This window comes from Narcine bancroftii, chromosome 4, assembly GCF_036971445.1.
Source record: "Narcine bancroftii isolate sNarBan1 chromosome 4, sNarBan1.hap1, whole genome shotgun sequence".
NCBI classification, from domain to species: Eukaryota; Metazoa; Chordata; class Chondrichthyes; order Torpediniformes; family Narcinidae; genus Narcine; species Narcine bancroftii.
This window is the reverse complement of record NC_091472.1, coordinates 248,628,052-248,638,204: the sequence shown is the minus strand read 5'-3', so window position 1 is coordinate 248,638,204 and position 10,153 is coordinate 248,628,052. Positions and strand designations below refer to the sequence as shown.

Below are 10,153 nucleotides of genomic sequence, written 5' to 3'. Positions count from 1 at the left end.
TCTGGAATCCCTCACCAAACAACATTGTTCGGTACATTAAGTAAGAGCTTCACAATAAGAACTGCTTTGCTTCAATAGGGCAGTTCACCAGTACCTTAATTGACTTAAGGACTGAAATTCAATGAAGGCTTGTCAACGATGCCTAACTCTCCGGGAATTCATTTAAAAATAGGAGTTTTCTAAAATATTCATTTTTTAGAAGTAGCAAATAACAGAAGGTAATAATCTAATTTCAGTGACATTCTAAAACCTCTCTTGCTTCACTTATAGCTAATGAAGTTATCTCATTCCATCTGCTCCGTGACCTTTTATTCTGTAAAAAAAAAATTCACACTGAATTCGGCAATTCCAGAGAAGTCACATTTCTGAATTTCCCCAATTTGATGAACGATCATCAACCTGAAATGTTAACCTGGTGAATGCTTCTAGCATCTTCTATTTCCAATGTCCAGTATCTGCTGTGTTTTAATTCTCTACTTTCCAGGCCACACAGTAATTTTTCCTCTTCTGCATTTTCCTTCTCTTTATTTCCTCTCCAGGTCGATCTCTATCCTTTCTCAGAGGGCATACCGCCACTTATGCCATTCAGGTTCTCTCACTCTCCACTCAATCACAAATATTCCTTTGTTCTCGCTTCCTCCTCATTTTCTGCAATTATTGACTTATGACTTTTTACTTTTCTCAGTCCCCATAAGAGATTATTGAGCTGAAATGTCAACTCCATTTCTATAACCACTAATGCTGCCTGCCCTGCTGAATACTTTCAGCACTTTCTGTTTCTATAGAAGAACATTTGGGGGAGTCCTTATGAGAAATCAATAACTACACAAAAGGAGGTGCTTATTGAAATATGTTCCTTTGTCGAGTGAAGGACTTCCTTACAGTTATGCATGCTACATATGGTAACTATGTACACGTTACATTGAGGAAGGGCTTAAGCCCGAAACATTGATTATGTATCTTTATCTTTGCTATATAAAGTAAGCTGTTTGATCTGCTGAGTTTCTCCAGCATTTTGTTTTTACTTCAATCAATGCGTCTGCAGACTTTCATGTATTACTCCGTGTTAACCATCTTCTTGTGATTGACTGTTATACTGGAAGCACCTGTGACAGTCTATACATTGGTTATGACCCAGCTTCCATCTGTAAACATTACAGAGATATCTTGTATAATACGGTTAATATGTTACAAAAAAGTTCAGTGTTATGTTCAAAGCATTATTACAATCTATTTTCATGTAATATGTTCCAATCCTATAATTATTTATTCTTTTACCTAGAACTCTTATGCAAAAATGTGCATAAAATATTTAAAAGGGATATATAAAACTGAAAAATGATAAAGATCTTTATTGGCAATAAGTGAACAATGTTTATTTAAGAAAATATTTGTTTAATGTAGTTTGCTTTCTTTAGTCTCTTTTTCATCATACATAATCTTTATAACATCAAAAAGCATCTTGCTATTTTTTCCAAATTCTAATACTTCTCTACATCTATAAGGTAATCGCAAGCATCGCTGATTTTTTCCAATAAATGTTGATAATTCTTCTAAGGTGAATTCTTTTGTTGGGACTTCATTAACATCTTCATTTTGCAGTTGATCTTCCTATAAACATTGTTGATCCATTTCAATGAGAGTTTCACTTTCAAGTTCACTTGAATGTGAATTAATGCATTGGTGTACGTTGTCACAGTCCAAAGATTCCAATCCTAGATCATTTCCAATCTCCAGAATGTCTTGAGAGACAGTTTTAAATTGCACTTCAAAACTAGTGATATCATTTGCATTATGCAGTAAAGGATCACTCCAAACAGCTCACATTTGCAGTCAATTCAAACCACGATTCACAAATGTTTTTGACTGTATTCCTGATGTAATACAGGGGTGGGCAACCTTTTAATTTTTAATTTAGACATACAGCACAGTAACAGGCCATTTTGGCCTACGAGTTCATGCTGCCCTATTAACGTGCACCCCTGGTTTGTACTCGTGAGCTGAAATGGCCTGTTACCGTGCTGTTTGTCTAAATTAAAAATTAAAAGGCTGACCACCCTGTAATCTTTCGAAAAAAAGCATTGTTACTGACATGTTAAATTAGTATTTTTTTGTAATATTTTATTTATCATTTTAAATATATTTAGCAATCAACAGCCATACAAAATACAAAATGTCAAAAGTCCATCCCTCCACCCCATCCCCTCTGATTAAGCCCAATTAAACAGGAAACAAAAGAGAAAATTAAAAAAAAGAAACATAAAAGTCCCATCATCAGTATGTACATTAAAACACAGAGTGGTTCCAGAGTGTTAAAATCTTTAGAGGTCTAGATAGCTAGACATGTTAAATTATTGTGCCACTGTTGGTAATGAAATAGTAATAAAATTTAACAATTTTTGGTTATTGCTATATTAAAATTATAAGTCGTGTTATATCAAAACCCATGCTGTTCAAAACCAAGTTATACAAGATATCCCTGTACTTTTTATCTGTCATATATTCAACAAGAGTGGATAACCTTGGTTAGAGAGATCATACGATGCTTTGTTCCCTTCAGGTTTTTGATTTGCATTGTTCATAACCAAATTAATTGAGCAGTTCTCCAGATGGGGTTTTCTTGTCTCCAACAACTTTTTTTGAAAAGTGTTATGCTCATGTGCATTTCCAAACTTGAATGGCACAAAGTAGAAGCAGAATGTAGCATTCAAGCAAACTGCTGTCAGATTCTCATTATTTTGGGACTTGTTAAAACATGTTTTCTAATGATGTGAGTCCCCTTGGGAGGTTCAGATTTCAGATTCAAATTTATTGTCGGAGACATCACATACATCTCTGAGATTCTTTTCTTTTGTGGGCGAGGCAGAATGACCACTTATCAGCAGTCCAAAAAACAACTGTACAGAGTGTATACATGCAAACAAATAAAGACCTGGAAACAGAAAACTAATGTAAACAAACTGACTGTGCAATACAGAGAGAATTAAAAAAATCAATGAAATGCACAAGAGTCCTTAAATTGGTTCCTGATTGAGTTTGTGGTTAAGGAGTCTGATGGTGGAGGGGCAGCAGTTGTTCCTGAACCTGGTGGTGTGAGCTTTGTGGCACCTATAACCTCTTTCCTGATGGCAACAAGATAAGAGCAATGTGCTGGGTGATGTGGATTCTTGATGATTGCTGCTGCTCTTCAACAGCAGCGTTCCCTGTAGATGGTCTCAACAGTGATGTCCTGGACTATGTCCATTACCTTTCAGAGGCTTTTAGGCTCAGGGGTATTGGTGCTCCCATCCCAGACCATGGTGCAGCTGGTCAGCACAATTTCCACCACACATCTGTAGAAATTTGCCAGGGTTTCTGGTGTCATACTAAACTGCCACAAACTCCTGGGGAAGTAGAGGCACTGATGTGCTTTCTTCCCAATGCCTTTAGTGTGTTGGGTCCAGGAAAGATCTTCTGAGATAGTGACTCCTAAAAACTTAACTTTGCTCACTCTCTCCACCTCTGACCCCATTGATAACTGAATTGTACACCTCTGGTTTTCCCTTCCTGAAGTTAACGATCAGCTCCTTGGTTTTGGTGACACTGAGTGCAGGATGGTTGTTGGTGAGCTAGGTTTTCAATCTACCTCCTGTATTTTTTTTTTGAAAATTTTATTTGTAATTTTACAGACTCAAATTTTACAAACATCACATGGGACCACCCCTCCCCTTTTACAGATCAGTTTATATTGACCCCTTATTTTCCCCATTCCCTTCCCACCCCAATCTTAACAAAGAAAGACATATCAATCACTAATGATGACAATGTAAATACACTTGGAAAGGAAAAAAAAAAGGGGGGAGGTATGCTGGCCATGCCTCCGATTTATTTCCTAATTCTTGACATTCCCGGGCTTGTATGAGCCTATTTTGTGGACCTGTTCTCCACTATTTCTTTGTGAGAGAGACATTGGGAGGGTTAATCACACTTGCACCTGAATGTATCGCAAGTATGGCTGCCACACCTTAACGAACGTGTTGTATCTCCCTCTCAAGTTATAGGTAATTTTCTCCAGGGGAATGCTGCTCCAGATCTCCGTCTTGCATTGGTTAGCTGAGAGTCAGATTTCCAAGTGACCGTTATGCATCTCCTAGCCACCGCCAAGGCAACTTCTACAAATTGAATTTAATGTTTGGACAACCCCCATAATATCCCCCAACAGGAACAGCATTGGATCCTGTGGGCATTGCACTCCTGTAATTTTTTTCCAGAATATCTCCCAATTCTACCCAGAAGGGTCTCACCTTGATGCATAGCCAGGTTGAATGCATAAAGGTTCCTGGTTCTATGCCACATCCAAAACACAATTCTGATATTTCTGGTTTAACCTTGTCAATTTTTGAAGCTTAAGATATGGCTGGTGCAGGAAATTGCATTGCACCAGTCTATATCTGGTGTTAATAACTGCCGTCATGCTGTCCCGACAGAAGTCGGACCAGCACCTTTCAGGAATTGTTATTGAGTTATTGCTGTATTGAGTCACCGTTGAAGGTGTGAGTTGAGCAGGGGGCTAAGAACACAGCCTTGTGGTGGTCCAGTATTGATGGGGATCGTGGAGATGTTCATACCAATGCTCACTGATTGTGGGCTGGAGGTGAGGAAATCCAGGAACCATACAGTGGGATGTTGAGTACCAGGTCTGGGAGTTTGCTGATCAGTTTTATGGGGATGATGGTGTTAATGCCGAACTGGTGAATGCTTCTTTACTGCCCAGGTGTTCCAGGGCTTTTTGTAGGGCCAGTGAGAAGGCATCTGCTGTAGACCTGCTGTTACAATAGACAAACTGGAACATATCCATGTCACCATTCAGACAGGAGCTGATATACTTCAACACCAGCCTTTCGAAACACTTCATCACTATTGATATAAGTGCTACTGGTCAATAGTCATTAAAGCAGGTTATTACATTCTTCTTGATTGACACCTGTGTGATACAGGTGGGTACCATGCCCTGCCAGAGTGAGATGTTGAAGATATCCATGAATAAATTGGTAAGTGGGCTAGCACAGATTTTTAATACTCAACCAGGTATTTCATCTGGGCCGGAAGCTTTCCTCAGATTCACTCTCCTGAAGGCACATTATCCTCAGATGAAGGATGAGATCATTAGGCAAAGGATGTGGAGGGGTAGTTCATTGTTACTGTAATCAAATGGGGCAGAACATTCATTGAATTCCTCTGAGAACAAAGTTTTGCCATCTGCTACTGCACTAGATTTAGTTTTGTAGCAGGTTATGGTACTTAGGCCCTGCCACATTTGTCAGGTGTCCGTTATTGTTTCCATTTTCATCCAGAATCTCCACTTCACCCAGGCGATAGCTTTTTGCAGGTTGTACTTGCTCCTTTTGTAATGATCTGGATCTCCAGACCTAAATGCCCATGATCTGGCTCTCAGCATGTTCCAGATTTAATTGTTCATCCAGGGCTCCTAGTTGGGGGAAAATCTGAATGATTTGGTGGGGACACACTCATCCACAGCTGTTTTGATAAAGTCTGTGACAGCCCTGGTGTAATCGTTCAGATTCTCAATTGAATCCTTGAGATCATTCATAAAAGGTCCCCACAGTGTCTGAATCCTTGAACACCATCCAGTTCGCTGACATGAATAAGTACTGTAACTGTTCTTCAGCTTCCTGTGACCACCTTCTCTGGAGTTCTAGAAAACATTTTTTAACAAGTCCTTATCTCCAATGCTTCTCTTTTTAGACTCTGTACGAAGGCAGAAGGTTCATAATGTAATGGTAATGAGTAATAGTGGAAACCAGTATTCTTGGTACCTGTTTTGGGTTGCTCTGCAGATGGGCTGAGGTAGGTGTCAGAACTATGTTTTCAGGAAGCTTAGTCCTCAGGAAGTGAGAGGAGCAAACAGGGAAGGAATATAAAAATTAAACAGAACTCATGCAGTTGAAAGTTGATGTTTTCTGGCCAACTGCTTCCTGTCATAATAGAAATAAATGATTCAGTGGTAGCAAACCAATTATTTGCAGTAAATGCAGCTCACTCTTTAATCATTCAATTAACCCAAAGTAAATACCATTTTCAGATGAAACATCACCAGGCTCTACTTAACATCTTTTGGGTCATTTGGAACATCAGCCCATTCAGCTGTTTAAGCCAGCTTTGCCACTGGCTAAGATCATGGATGATGTGGCACTTGCTTCTAATTATCTGACTTTGTTCCATTACAGTTTCTTGAAGATTATCATGTAAATACATGGATATTCATGAAACTAAAACTATTGCTCCAACTTTCATTTACACCATTCTTTTCCTCACTGTCTTCATCCCTACTGACTCCAGTCACCCTCACCACTTGCATTTACATTTTTCTTTTTCAATATTTTTATTGAAATTTAAGTTCCACAATGAAAAATAGAGTACATAAGAAAACATGTTAAAAGTGAAAAAAATAATACATTACACTTAGATCATACCAGTTCATCCAAAGTGTCCTGCATTCTCAATTAAACAAATTATATTACAGTAACATTGTAGCATTCACTCTACATGGGCATGGAGAAGAATGACATGCACACCAAAGTCTTGAAGTCCAGACTGATTTATTGCACTGGCCGTCGCATTTATATGGGCCCCAGGTGCTGACATCAGGATCTCATGTCATCAGAGTGCCAGCCTGGGATTAGCTGGCATTCCTGCCACAATTCACCGTCTTCCCACCATGCGGGAGGTCACCAGGGACGGCAGCCGGTGTTGCTCCAGGTCCACGCGGTCGACACATTCGCCAATCATTTTGTGGGCTGGATCATGTCTCCGTGCATGGGCCGTTACAATATTTTATTATTTTGTTATATTAAAAATTCTAAACCCACTACCAAAAATGAAGCTGTTTGACAAGGAGAGAAAAAAAAAATCCTAGTAATCAGGTAATAAATTACCTTATTCGGCAACACTTCTACATTCATATTCAGCAAATCATCCATAAAAGGTCCCCACGGTGTTTGAAAATTTAAATTCAAATCAGAACTTAAGCATCTAATCTTCTCAAAATTCAGACATAACATAATGTAGCCATTGAGCATTAGTAAGTGGAGCAATGTCCTTCCATTTGAGCAACACTGCCTGCCTGGCCATGTGAAGAAAAAGCTAATACTTGCAAATCAGATGCTGTTAGAGCTATTCTCCAACAATACCAAACATGGCTTAAAATTAACTTTATAAGTACAGAAAAAGTTTGAAATATTTCATTGCAGTATTTCTAAAGGCTCTAGCATGACCAAAACATGAATTAATGAAGCATATCCATTGTTGCATCTATCACAACAAGGAGATACATCTGCATAACATCCAGATAATTTGACTTTGGACATGTAAGCTCTATGGACCACTTTAAATTGTAGGAGAGAGTGGCGGGCATATAAATATGAAAATTTTAATTTACAACCTTTTTATAATGATTCAATATCTAACATTTATGATGCTTTGTTGAGAATAAGAAAGACTCCTTTAGATAAAATTTAAAAAAGCCTGGGAACAGGACCTACAGCCTTTAATCTCTGAAGAAACCTGGAATGCAATTTTTCAATTTAGTTAATACCTCACTTATGTTTATTCTTAACAGCTGAGGTCAAACAATAAAGGATGTTTTTAAAAATTGTTTAAAATTGCTCTGCAGATGGGCGATGTGATTCGAACCTGTGGTCTGAAGAATTTCAGGACCAGGTAAGAGTATCAGTGTGGGAAGAAAGGACTTCACTGGGGTTGAAATGAGGGTTGATCAAATGATACAAAAATATTGGAGGAACTCTGCAGGCGACACAGCGTCTAGAGGAGGTAAAGATATATAACCAATGTTTCAAGCCTGAATCCTTCTTGTGCAACATGTGCAACTTCCACGTTAATCAAATAATGGTGAATATATAGGTGTGGGGTTGTTGGATGCAAGAAGCCAAGTCACAAAATCTTCAGGAAATGCCTCCCGTGGCACTTGGATGGTTTTGCTGCTCGCTTGGCTGTCTTCCCGGTTAAAATACTTGCCTCTTTTCTCTGTCATCACTGCCATTGTCAGGATTGTGTTTTAGAATCAACGGCGCAGGGTTTATCCACTCAATAACATCCTCATGTTCTCAGTTGACTCCCATTTCCTTGATGTCCTCCAAGTGGCAAAGTTAATTGCAGTCACTGGTGGTGGAAACATGAAGAGAAGCAAAAGAGAATGCATGATTTCTGCTCCTGGGATGACATCATTCCTTATCCTTTTGGAACACAGCTCAGAATCATAATCAGAATTTATTGTCATGAGAAAAATCACGAAATTTGTTGTTTTGCTGTAGTATCACAGTGTAAACATTCATATAAACCACCTTATAAAAATAAATATAAATAGTGCACGAAAAGTGAAATAAGGCAGCTGAGGAATTTTGATCATTCTGTCCCAGCAAGAAACCTTCCTTGGGAAGTCTAGCAGAACCTAGCACCAAATTGTGACAGACTCACACTCCAAATATTAGAGGAAAGCTTAACTACACAACCACCTTGTCAAGATGTGTCAGGATTTTATTAATTTCAATCATTACCTCTCACTTTGCTAGGATTCAGAGGAAACAACCTAGCCTGTCTAATTTTCCCTTATCAGACAACTTATTAATTCCAGGTATCACTGACATAAAACACACCTACTTTCTAGCCTTTTGCAAATCCAGGTCATGAAGCATTTTGCACTTCTGCAATCTCTCATCATTTCGATAAAATACTTTCTCTATTACATTTCCTGCCAAAATGAACAATTATACATTTCGCGATATCATAATACACCGCTGCTAGAATTTTTCTCATTACCCAAATATTTCATATCTTTTTATAGCCCTCTTTGCACTCTTTACAATCTACTTTCCTACTGATCTTTGTATTACAGTAAAACCCCTGTGATCTGGAATTCAAGCAACTGGCAGCCTCAAGCAACCAGCAAAAAAATTGAGGAAAATAAAAAGGTAAAAAATATGGAAGTTTAAAATCGGCTAATCACGCGATCTCAAGCAAAAATACACTTATCTGGCATAACAATCCCAATAGGTGCTGGATACCTGGAGTTTTACTGTCTATCTTTGGTAATATAAATGGGAAAAAGTTATGGCCTTAATACCAGTTCCTGTGGCACATGACTCATCACATCTTGTCAAACAGAAAAAAATCCATTCATTCCTATTGTCTGTTTCCACTTTGCTAGCTAATCTTCTATCCATGTCAATAGGTTATTTCCTACACAATGAGCCTTTAATTTTCATAAAACCCTGTGATGCAGCATCCTATCAAATGCCATCTGGAAGTACATTACATCCACTGGTTTCTTTTATCCACAGCATGGGTTACTTCCTCAAAGAACTCCAATAAGCTGGCCAAATATGATTTCCCTTTCACAAGGCCAAGCTGACTGTCTTAGTACCTTGAATTTTCCAAAGTGTTCTGCTTTCACATCTTTAATCATAGCTTCTAACACTTCCTCTGTGACAAATATTAGAAACTGGCAAGTAATTTTCCTTCTTTTTTTGACATTCATTATTTTCATGAATTTAATATGATCAAATTAAGGGAATTTTGGACAAGTAAAACCAATGCCACTATCTCACCAGGTATTTTCTTGAACTTTGGATGAAGAATCAAAAACTTCACTTTTCTTGGCAATTGTAATTTTCCGTACCTTCTCTTCGAACTCCAGATTTACAAATATTTCTGGGATCTGGGATCTCCTTGCTTCTCATTATTAATTCTCAGGCTCACTTTCTATAGGACTTTGTTAACTATTTTAAAAATATCTTCGGAAACTTTTTTTTAATGTTTCTGCTGGGTTTTGTACTTTCCATTTTGCTTTTATTCGTTCTTTGCTATTTTTATATTCTTATTTTTACATTAATTGTGACAGGAATAAATTAATTGGAATAGGTTGTTTGAAGGAAGAGGAATTAAAGAAAGTGGGATGTTTTTAAAATTCCAAGATCTGCATGTTCCTTTTAAGAGTGAAGGGTCAGGCAAACAAGCAGGGAGCCTTGGATGACAAACATTCAGGCTCTGGTCAAGAGCAAGAAGGGTGTACGGGGCAGCTGGGATCAAATGTATACCGTGAGGTATTTCAGGAACTGAGGAGCAAGCTAAAGGTGTA

General features: G+C 38.1%; 1 long non-coding RNA gene across 3 annotated transcripts in view; it reads right to left on the bottom strand.

Moving 5' to 3' along the window:
* Positions 1-1,406: 1,406 nt before the first annotated feature.
* The window catches only part of LOC138761827 (uncharacterized), a 17,146-nt gene continuing 8,399 nt past the window's right edge, over positions 1,407-10,153 (bottom strand). For 2 of the 3 annotated variants that reach the window (XR_011356536.1, XR_011356538.1), the window contains exon 2: positions 6,364-8,178. This is a non-coding gene — a long non-coding RNA (uncharacterized lncRNA). Of the gene's footprint in view, positions 5,696-5,816; positions 8,179-10,153 lie in introns of those variants that run through there. The other variant, XR_011356537.1, reaches the window with a different exon arrangement.